Source organism: Seriola aureovittata, chromosome 3, assembly GCF_021018895.1.
Source record: "Seriola aureovittata isolate HTS-2021-v1 ecotype China chromosome 3, ASM2101889v1, whole genome shotgun sequence".
Classification (NCBI taxonomy): Eukaryota; Metazoa; Chordata; class Actinopteri; order Carangiformes; family Carangidae; genus Seriola; species Seriola aureovittata.
The window spans coordinates 27878314-27890992 of NC_079366.1; positions in this window are offsets into that span (position 1 = coordinate 27878314).

The following is a 12679-nucleotide window of genomic DNA, read 5'->3' on the forward strand; positions in this document are numbered from 1 at the left end:
GGAGGGAGGGTGGAGGGAGGGTGGTGGGGTCACGGCGATGGTTAATGTACCGGGCAGGGGCAAAGCAATTATTTAGCTCGTGTAAAGTAATGTTAGAGGAGCCTCCCACAGCACAGCGTCACTGTGAACTTGTTATCTCAATGATGAGGTAGAAAGAAGAGAGAGATTTGGAGAGGAGGAGGGAGGGAGGAGGAAGAGGCATCTTTTTTTCCACTTGATTTTCAGACTGATCAGAGAGACTCTCAGATTTTAATCACACTTGCATTGTTTTCTGTAAACACACAACAGAAATGTATAAACCCAAATTCGGGAAAGAGAGATCGTGATACATCAGTGGAGAGGTGTGAAGTGTTTAATTACTCCTGTATGCAGAGGAGAAGAGAGCAGCTGGCGACATGGGCTGCAACTTGATTGGCTGAGAGGAGATCAGGTCAGATTCACCTTCAATCCTTTAACATTTGATTGATTCAATACTTTAACTTGATAACAAAAGATCTCTTTGGCGCCACTATAGGTTTGGGATTCAACAGCATTTTGTCCGCTCTGCATCCACTTATTGAATCTGATCAATGTGACCTCATGTTAGCTCTTCTTTTCTCAGCTACGCTGTTCCACCCTTGGGTCTCTAGTGGTCTTAAAAGTTAAATGAATACAAACGTGTAATAGATATCAATAAATCAGACCAGTTTCCAAGATGTAAGATGCGGTTCGCCGGGGTGCACTGGATAGTTGGAAGCAGGTGCGGAGGGGTAGAGACAAGTGGCAGAGATCATGTCTGAGGTGACAGGGACAAGTGCAAGTCCTAACAACAACAACAGGAAGTTGGTTACTGTAGTTTGGCTGCTGATTTAGCCACTTATCAGTCTAGTCTAGAGATGTCATGACACACAGCCCATGGAGGCAGTCACACTCGCTTCTCTAAGTCATAACTATCTGAACACAGGCAAACTTTTAATGGTGCCAGTTTTCCACGCAACAAATACAGGTTCAAAAAAATGAGGCTTAATCAGTTGGGAGGGTGCAGTTGTGGTGTCCCACCCCTGGGTCAGACTCTTGTGATCATTTCTTTTGATCTTTCATTGTGGTCATTAAATATGGTCACCCTGTTGTTGCACTTCCTGGAGTTTTTGTTGGTTGCCTGGCAACCTCACAGCTAAGTGGCTGCTGGTATAATACGTAGGTAGATTTGTCTCAATAATATTTGTGTGAACAGAAATATCTTGCAAATATGAATCAGAAAATACACAAACACAGTTATGAGACAAACTTTCCGGCAGTCTGAATGAAAATCAGTGACTTTTGGAAAACACTTGATCACCTGCTGACGAAGCCATTTCCCATTGGCCGCTGCCAGGAAAATTATTACGAGTAGCAAAAAGGGAAACTTACAAAAAGAGAACACAAATCCAAAATAAACTAACCAGGAACAAAAAAAATGAAAATCCAATAATGCAAGAAAGCTCTTGTCTCCATCCAACACTCTTGTAATGTCTTGTTTTTAACTGTAAATATATTTATTTGTATGTTTATATTTACCTGTATCAAGCAGCAATGTAAAACCGGAGACAAATTCCTTGTATGTACATACTTGGCCAGTGAAGCAGATTTCTGATTCTGATTCTGATGTAACCTGGATATACTGATTATAATGACTCCATTCAAACTACAGTCAGTGAAGTGGACCAGAGCGTATTTTGAAAGTCTCTAAATGCAACTATCGGTCATAGACTCCAGATCTAAAGGGAAAATTCTGGTAAACAAATGAGTAATTGAAACCCTGTAGATTATGTTTTTTAATAACTTGTGTTCTCCAGTGCTGCCAGGTAAATAATGAATGACGATGTTCAAGAAGCCTCGTGTGTGTCTGTGTCTCACACCACAGAGAGCGAATACACACATACAGTACACACATAGACTTTCTGCCAGTAGATGGAGGAAACAGATGCTCCCCAAGCAGAGCACAGTTTGATCTTCCTTTCCCACGCCCAAATGTCAAACTGTTGCAAGTATATACAGAATACACGCTCGCATGCACACACACACACACACACACACACACACACACACACACGCACTTACACCTGCAGCGAAATTCAACAGATACAAGATGCATCACTCATCCGATGTCGCTGCCAACCACTCAGCCTGCTACAGCACAAACACACACAAGTCTGCAACTGGTGTGTGTTCATACACACGTTTGTGTTAGACTGCCAAAATTTGTTAGCAGCAAAACAAACGACGACTCTCTTGAAAAAGAATTTCCTGCACCCTGACCCGAACCTGAACATGAGACCAAGCGTGAACGGCCCCTTCGAGGAGCTGATGATGCAGCAAACTAACCTCACTTTCAAAAAATGTCACCCCCTCGGGAAAATGGAAATGCAAGAACACACAAACACGTGTTGAAGTGGCGTTTAATTAACATTCATCTGAACACAGCACGATGGTGACAGGACCATAAAGGAACAAAGTATGAAAGGGAGAGAGGGAGAAAAAAAAAGCAACATGAAAAACAATTAAAGTGGACACATGTTTTCATCCAGGGAAGCATTTAGTTGGTCACTTCTAGACTGTGACACTGACGAAACAATTACTGCATTTTCTTTAGACTCTCTATGAAACTGAGCACAATGATTTTAAATACAAACGAAGATAATTCACTGTGAAATAGATCATTGGTTGCAGTGGTTCCACAACAAGCCAAAAATAGTCCTAATAACACTCCTAATTTACCAAGAAGCAGATTTATTACTAACAAATAATCCCTGAGGTGAAGGTTTGTGCAGGTCACAAGGTGGTGTTGGATTTATTCAGGTCTGAGACTCCAGTTGGATTTTTATTAAAAGAAGAAATCATAATATATCATTTGGCCATCTGTAATTTATTATAATCAAATCCTCTGATATTTCTAAGAATTGATGCTTACATGTTTCTCATCCTCTCTGTGCTTAGATCAATACCCCAGCAGCTGTGGATTTTCAGACTCTTGTTGCAGTGTTTAGCCAACCTGCCATCTGCTTCCTTTGGATGTTAAATACTTTGCATGATTGATGCAATAAATTGAGAGAGAAATCGATGTCAATAATCTGCTTCTAACGCCATGGTGCCCTATTATTTTGTACTCCTCCAGGTCATAAGAGAGTTTCCTTTCAAACACAACACAAAGCAAAAGTGGGCAACTGCCCCAGGGCCCAGGAACTCCAGGAGCCCCAAAAGGCTCCATTGTATTTAAAGCTCAATATCAACTGACATAGTATACGTAAAGTACATATACACACACAATGTTAGCACAGTTTTTATTTATCTATTTACTTTAATGTTGTGTCTTTATGGACAGGACAGGATTAACTTGAATATTTACCCTATAACTATAATAGGGAGTAAAAGTCGGGATTTTTTGCTGCATCTATTTGACCATTCTTTTTTAAGAATATGTCCCTTGTGAGTTGCCTAAATTTGTGCAACTGCAATTCTCCATTAAATTGTGTTTTCCCACCCAGACACACCTGGGAGTTCAGCTGTTGACCCTCTGGTAACAAACCCTGGTCAGGAAGCCATAGGTCACTGTATTTATTTCCCCTGCCACCTTTTAAACAACATACAGAACAGAGTTGCAAATCACTATAACCTCATGCTGTATATAGTTACTGTATGTATGAGCATTATGCAAGGGAGTTCAGAAAAAAGGTGGCCTGAAATTCTGAACGTCTGTCTCATATATAACACACAGGGTTTCTCTTCTTCTTTGAATAGATGTGCGCGCGCGCGCACACACACACACACACACACACACACACACAAACACACACACACACACACTCATTTACACACACAGACACTACTCTCTTGACCCCATGGCTGTCTGGTTAAAGTGACTTTTTATCTAATAGCCTGAAAAACACATTGACTGACTGAGCATGGCATATTAAATTCCTGCTTCTCCTCAGGGCTATTTACTCTGATAGCTTCTATTTTGGGCTATTTATTCAAGACAACACACAAAAAGTTTGAAAGATCATTGGGAAACAGTGACTAACACTCAGTACCTAAAAACATGTGAGTATTTGTTATTTTAACTTTGAGTTTATTTCATCATTTTGTCAAATACAGTAAAAAGAAAAGTGCTACCAGAAACAAACATTTCATTTGTATCGCTGAGTTTGTGGCGTTTCATTCAGTCTCTTAAGAGAGGCTTTGTCTACAGTCATACAGCAACTGTTTGAGCTAAATGCTAACATCAGCATGCTAACAGTGACAACATTAACATGCTGTTACTAAGTGGGTGTAATGCCTACCATGTTAACCATCTGATGTTAGCGTGTTAGCATGCTAATATTTCATATTGAGCTCTAACACAAAATATAGCTGTGGCTGATGGAAATGTCATTAGTTTTTGCAGATATTATGTAGATTATGAAAAATACAGGGCAAATTAAAAATGGTGTGTTCTTAATCCATCCAACTGTTGCTGAAACATTTTATTCAAAACAACAAATGTCACACTCATGGTTGTCATGGCGAACTGCAAAAACGTAATGATACATCAAAGAGCCACAAGTGAATAGGGAGAGTGGTCTCTGACACACTCCGCTGTATGTATTTCACTGGAGAAGTGAAAAGCTTGAACTCCCAGTCCTCGTCTGACATCCATCCATCCATAGAGCCATAGCCAGTTCAAGTTCCTGGGATTCAGCCAGTCGAATATCTGAACATAATTTCATGGCAATCCTCCCAATAGTCGGGAGAATTCAGTCTGGACCAAAGAGTCAGACCAACACTGCCATCCCTAGAGCCTTTGCCGTTACAATGCTAAAAAAAACACACTTATTTCTTGTTTTTTTTCCCTCCCACCTCTCCTCACAGAGCAGATTTGATGATGTCATATTGTAATTGCAGGACAGTTCATGGCCATAACTTGTGTCCTGCCGCCCAACCTGACATGTCTGGCTTCCCGGGTGCTGACGCTGGACAGAGCCCTCACACTGTGCGGAGCTGACACTGACACATGGTCTCCTGTGAGGAAGACTCCTCAGCATGAGAAAGGGACAGTCCCCACTGCAGGTGGATCAGACATCACAGTGCTTTTCCTTCCAGTAGCACTTAATCTGTTCAGCCCTTCAGCTCCTCATCCATCGGCTGGTTGATATGACTTAACCTTGACTTTCCTGTGCGCTGCAGGAGCGTGTTGCTCGCATCATGTATCATACATATGCCATTCATTTGCTTCATTAATCATTTCCACATAATAACACAGCCAGGAAATTCTTCATCTGGCCTAGATACTCATGCAAACCAAGACGGATAAATAGTCCCCTATGATCTATCCCCACCATCACCATCTCCGAGCAGGTACACAACCATGAGCGTGTTTGTTCGACATCTCCATAAATAGAAGCCATGCATTATTTCAACCGGCAACACGGCTTAAACGTGTAATCCGTGTGTACTGCCCTTTTGCATGCACTCCATCAATGTAAAACGATCACTGATAAACAGACATTGTGTTAGTAAAGAACGTGTAAACAAAAGGAGGGAATGGATATAGCGGGAAAGCCTATACGGAGTTGAAAAGGATGTTGAAATCTTGCTTCAAGGATGTAAATGATTGTGTGGCATCCCTCAGGGACGCTTTTATCTGTCTCTGCTGTTGTGGGAGGAGTTGAATATGAATTTGCACAGACTGCATTCACTTCATTTATCAAGTGTCGGATGGGGGGTTTGGGATTGTTGCATCTTTATTTTCCATATCTGCCCTTGCTTTCATTTTAACATGGCCTCTTAAAGTGTTTTTTTGGGGCTTTTTTGTGCCTTTAATTGACAGGACAGTGAAGATTGACAGAAAACGCAGAAGCAGAGATCCGGGGGTTGACATGCAGCAAAGCGTCTGGTCAGGTGAGAGTCGAACCAGGGACTCGCTGCTCAGGGAATTTGTGACCACGCAACTTTTTTTCACAAAAACTAGAGATTTTAAGTCCCATGGTTTTAACAGATGTACCGAACTGAAATCCAATAATTACATTTAAAATTATAATCCGCAGGCTCCCTGTCTGTGCTGTTTGCTTTCATTACCGGCGCCCAGAAGGATCCACCCATTATAAGGACCTTTCGAAATGGAACAACCTGGTCGTGCCGCTGTGATGCAATAATTTTCAAATGAAGCCTTCGGAGGATGCGGCCCCTGGGACGCAGCTCATGGCTGTGTGCCGACACTCCCCCCAAAGAACCTCACTGGCTGGGCTACGACACAGGTACCCACATCGCAAACTCTCTCAAATTACTTTAAATGTGCTTCTATTACAAACACGTGCATTGGATAATCAGGTCTGTTGTTAATATAGAAATATTGATAAGTGCAGCTGCTTTAAAGGAGATATTTATTTTGCACTTGGGCCACCCATGCTACCAAATGGGAGGAGTTTTAAGTACAATGGTTCACGATGCAGAATGTGTAAGTTTGTCTTTATCAGGAAAATCACTGAAAAGGAAAAGTTTCTCCTGAAAAAAAAGAAAAAGGATGAACAAGAAAAGGGAGCAACACAACCAAGACTTGCTGTCTTGCTTATTTGTTGTGTCTAATTCTCCTCTTGTCTGACTCGAGGCAAGCTGTTTAATTGTGTAAGCATGAAAGTTGTTGTTTAAATCAATTATGAGCTTAGATAAGAAGACAGAGTTGTCTCCCCCCCCCCCGTTTCTCCTCGCTCAAACTCTCAAATATCAGGATTTCAATCACACATGAATCGACGCCATGTGAGTTGTGTTCAGGCGCTGTGCACCGCAGCATGGAGGGAATCTGCTGAAATGAGGGAGAGGTGAAGGGAGGGGGATGTATGTCAGTGACCTCCCTCTGGCCATGGCCCCCTCGTCGCCTCATTCATCTCTCTGCCTCCTGACTGAGGATTTATCCACCTGATTACCCGGCAGGTATCCCACCGGTCCATCCCTATCCCCGCACTGCTCCGCTCAGCATAAACAGCTTTCGGGTTCAGCCCTTGACCTGGAGCTTAATGCAACATTAGCTGCTTATAATATCAGGCATCATGGAGTTTTGAGCTGGTCATGGCCCAGTGTTGTGCTGTGTACTGTATTTGCCCCCGAGCAAGAGACTTACTCCTTCCCTGTTTAAACTGAGATATGTGAGTGTTACAGTTTTGCTGTCGTCTTCAATGCTCTGGTATCGGTGTGAACGCTATTTAAGAATTTTGCAACAACAAATCCATTTTAATCACAGACATAAGCAGCAGCTTTCAACAAAATCAATTTTAATAAAACAGGTTAAATGCAACATGTTAAACCTGCAGCAGCTGATTGGTTTAAGAGCAGCAGAAACACCAGTTTATATATCAAACTTATTCACGTACCAAACAGCTACCGATGGGCATTAGCATTGATTTGAAGTTGTATTCGGGTCCATCTGATGAATGTAAGTCTGTTGAGCTCTACACTATTTAGCTAATGCTGAATGAGGGAGCACCAGCTCGTCCCTACCTTTGTCTAGCAGCTGTAGATAGAGTCGTACGCAGAGGGTTTCCAGAGCTGAAAACAGTGAACAGTGAGGGGAGACAATGAAAACAATGGATAAAAAAGATGCAGTTGGGGGGGGGACAGAGTCGGCTGATGAATGTCCCTGGGTTCATCACTATGAGTGACCAATTTCACATACAAGTCCTATGGCCCACAACTGGAAATGTTAGCTGCTTTGGCTATAACTTGGTTTGGTTCTGCCTTGGCTTTTACTTTGATGAAAGCTGGGGATTGTTTCTGTTTCTCACATGTAACTTATTAAAGACAATAAGTGTAGCTTTATTATGTGATTATATACACAGCAAGTCTTCATATCTCCATCTCATACTTTTCTCAAACAACTGGACCAAACTAAATCTTTTTTCTACATTGTCAAAGAAGCATGAAATGTCCATCACGTCCCTCCAGGAACAACTCTTGTGGAACAATCCAAGTGGAACAGCTGCACTGTGGGTCCAAAGGTCCGATATTATTTCCACATTTTCTCTCTCACCGACACTTCTCTGGCAAATATGTTCACTCCGGCAATAAGATGCTGGTCACTGTGGAAAATAAATGCAGTAATGAGGTAAATTCTGGACTTTAGGGTGTGAACTGGGGTCAGAAATCAGGTCATGTGAGGTCAGGAAGCTGTGGACTTTGGATTTTTCTCCTCTCTTAGATGCAGCTAAGAGAAGGGATCAACAACATCCCAATTGCAGAGAATATTTCCTGTCTTGTCAATTTGTGATTTGAGCTACACAGGTGGATTCTTACATAGAGTTTGCGGCGCAGAGAAGCACGGAGGCGAGCGCCGCGCTCTTGCTGACAAGTCGTCCTGCAGACGAAGAGGAGACGAGGCCCCTGGAGGAGGCAGAGCTGAGAGTTAATCATCTTTCTGTATGCAAAGGCCACGGTTCAAAAGGCACTGCGATGATAGGAAGTGGCAAAACCCCATTAACTCCATGACAGAGTCTGCCACAAGTAATATGCTCTCTTGCGCTTTCTCCCCACCCCTCTCTGGGTCTCTCTTTTCTCCCTGGTTCCTATTCTCTGTCGCTCACTCTGGTCCTCTCCCTTTCCTGTCTTTCATCCTTTCTCTGTTTGTCTTTTACTCGGGATGAGTTCCAGTGTCTAATTTTTTCGCACCCTGTCATCTTTTCTCAGGCTGTCTCTTTTTCCCTTCTTATTCACTCCCTTTTTCTTATTTTTCCTTTAGCCTCCCTGTCTTGTCTTTTTTTTTTTGTCCATCACATCACCTATCTCTCCTGGAGTTCCTCTCTCTCTCTCTCTCTCTCTCTCTCTTCTTTCTCATCCTTTTTCATTTATATATCCACTGTCCTGTTCCCGTCTCTCTCCCACCTCTGTTCATGCACACGTAACTGTGAATGACTGAATAACCATGAAGTTATAGTTCAGTTAATGAATTTATGTCATTTACAATAACCCAAATTACACGATTCGCTTGATAACCGGCCATTCTCTAAGCCCCATGCCCCCTTGTCCTTTTTGTACTGTTTGTCAAACTTTCCATCTGCAGTTTGCAATAATGTAATCCTCTCATCCCTAGCTGATGACCATGACTTTTGTTTGACTAAAATGATGACTTTCACTACAGTATTTTATATTATCTGCAGCTAGCTGGCGTAAGCTAATGCTAACACCAATACTCCATCGCTGTTCATATGTTGCAGGGTACAGTCACTTAGCTCTGGTATTATTTATTCGTCTTTATGTTTTTTAGAGTGTCGCAGTGTGGTGGCATGTGATCTGTCTGCGATGGGAAAAGGCGAAGCGACCCTGGAGCACTTTGTGTTCACACTGGACAGGTTACGTGAACCGCAACGTGGCACCTCGAGAGCGAACTGATTGTAGGAAATGAAACTTTGACCTTGCGTTCGTATTTTTAAACATATGCTTCAGTTCTACAAGAGAAAGGGTTTTGAAGATGAGGCACTGTCTAACCAGTTGTACTGGACTGCACTATGTTATAAGCTGTTATGTTCTGCTTGTATACAGAATGCAGGCAGTGGACAAAATGGCATGTGTTTTAATGAAAGCCGTGTCAGGGTAACCACAGGTTTTTCAAAGCCTGTTTGATGCGATTGCTCTTGCTGTCAGATGATACAGTTTCCGCCTGATGGTGCTCGCTCCCTATTACTCCCAGTTTGTGTTCCAGTCAGTTGAATTTTCTCACCAACATAAATACCAAGTTTCACCCCTCTCTTGAGACTTGATGTCAGAGTTAAAGAATTTATTCAAATGAAAAATATTCAACCATTTAATACGCAGAACAGATGATTGATTTAAACTTTGTTGGACAACTTGTGTAGCATAATTTATGGGTCTATGTTTCCCAGAAGAGATTGAGAGTCCAGGCTCAAAGGCAGGGCATGATATGTCAGAAGCACCCAGCAAGACACATACTAATGGCCTAGACTTTCTGCCATTTAGTTCTTGTCATACGCAGCAAGCTTCAAAATGCCACCAACTGTGTGCATATAAATCATCATCAGAGAGAGAGAGAGAGAGAGAGAGAAGAAATAGTGTGCATTTTTAGCTTGAAATTGTTGTTATAGATAAACGGGGATATACAGCCATACATCAGACTGTCAAAACTTGGTTTTCTGTGATTTGATTTTAATTGTGGCATGAAGAGAGTAATTCATTTTGTAGCCTTTGGCCTCAGGTGTGAACAGACGGCAGGGTCAATATAACACTCACTGAATTAAGTGTAAGTGACAGGAAGAGCAGAAAAATTAAGAGAGCCACACTATAAACTGTAAATCAGTTGACTAGCGCTATTACACACATCATAACATCACATTGCAACACATCCTGAGTGAGAGGGAGGGATGAGGTGTTGTCTCTCAACCTCTCTGTCTCTGAGAGGACAACTCTAACCTTAATCAAGTGTCGCCAACCCACGACTTGACAGTTGTTAGCAGCCGACTCCAAATTTGACAGAAGGAAAAGGAAGATTTAGGGGCCGGGGTGTGAGAGAGCAGACAAGCAAGTGTCTGCCGCAGCGGTGTTGACAAATGAGCTCTGTAACGGGGCAATAGCCTTTCGCTGTCACGAGGGAAAAATCACGCGCTGAAAGATGACATCGAAAAACACAGCTGCTCGCTGACTGTCAAATCGCCCTAACTGCCATCCGTCTCCATAAGCAACCAAATTGGGGAAGTGATTGTTCAGGTGCGAGGGAAATTACTTCAGTTACTTCAAAGAGAGAATGTTTTTTCTCATATTTCCATAGAATATCATTTTCTTTGTAATGTTATTTTGTAAGACAACTATAACCAGCTGCTGATAATGATCTGTACTGGTGATATCAGGCTTCTCCCAACCCCAGCATGCATGTGTATCTTCAACTCTCCATGGTGCTGAAAGGAGGGGAGGGATATTTGGTTAAGAGATATATATTTAAGCTAACAAAGGTGCAGCGCTGACAGCCGCACCTGTACTACACAGCACTGAACCCACCAGGAAGAAAAGTGGTGAACTGTTGCCACCCACTGACCGAACGTGGAACTACCACAGGCAGCAGACTGACAGGAATGCAGTGGTAAATGTACCAGTTTCCTGAGCAATAGAGTGTGTGTGTGTGATAGTTGAAGGCTAAAACCATGAGCATTTATCAGCTGCTGTGACCTCTCCTCTGTGAAGTCTCGCATTGGTGAGCCTGGACTACAGTCACATGTTCCAGGTCATCACAAAGGTGTTGTTTGGGGTGTAGGTGCAGATGTACGTCCACTCCAAACTTGGGAAATAAAAAGAAGAACGTTTCTGTACAGATTTAGGCTTTGAACATGAGTGCAGTGTCATTTTGAAACAGGGCAGAATCTTGGACAAAGTGTCGCCAAAAGAACATAAGTAGGATTTCAAAAGTGAGAATTTTTGTGACTTTTATGTTCTTGTAGTACTGGTGTTTTTAGTGAGGTTTCCACGTGTTGTGTGATTATAAAGCAGGTCTAGGTTGTATATTAATACTGTATCAAAGCGCTCAGTCCACAGAGAAATGCACACAGCCTGTATTCAGAAACTGCCTTCAAACGAGCCGTCACGATGTCTGTAATTTCGTGATGTCACAACGAAACAGCTCTAGTAGTGGGCTACAATCTGTTACCTGTCGTTGGCCTGGTCATGTGTCACTCAGAAAACAGTCAGCCAATCAGAAGAGAGGCTCAGAGACCGATACAAAGCGCCCTGTTCTTACTAGAGCTCCAGAGAGAAGCCTGAGAGAGCAGATGTAAAACTACATCAGATGGTTTTTGGTTCTTAAAACCACAAATATATCTTCTATTGGATCAACACTTCAAATAAAACATGTTATTAAAGTACGTGATAATACAGTAGCATAAGATGTAACAATATAACACTAACAGGGTCAGTTTTTGTGCATACGGTGTGCTTTTACTTTTCATAGTTTTACTTGTAACAGTCCTTTTATTCCTACTTTTCCACGATGGAGCTCAACACTTTTCTTTACTCCTACCTCTGCACATAATCATTGTTTTACTCAATGAATAAGAGCCTTTTCCCTCTTTTTTTAGTGATAAGTAGATGTTAAATTGACAACTACCCACGTTTTCATTTGACAGACACTAAAAGAAACTGGTGTTCTCAAAGATTTATAATTACACTACAGCAGAATGACTCATAAGATGTTGAAATGTGGCAGCACTGAGCTGTGGGCATGTGCATAGCCTACTCATACACTCAGCCACGTCCTGTCATCTTGACTCCCATCATAGTAGGCTTTAAACCCTTTAATCCAAATCAGACCAACAATAAAAGATATGTAATAATTAACAGGCTTTAATTCAAATAAGATGGAGAAAGGTGACTATTCATTTGCTGATAACGATGTCTACATCGTTCTAAAGGTTGGTTCAATAATGTGACGGGCCTTCGTTGTCAGTGTGCTCCCTCCTTGCAGGTAAATGACGCTCACATGCTGCACAGTTGGCGATGTGCATGCTGACCAAACCACGGCTCATGCGGAAAAGCAAGTTTGAACAACCTCTGCATTTCACTTCCTAGTATAAGGTTTCATTGCTGTTCACACACACACACACACACACACACACACACACACCCTTCCACCCTTGAAAGCTTAATGAAGGGGCCTTGAATTGAGTCTTTTTTCTCTTCAATCGGAAGTAGGCTACAC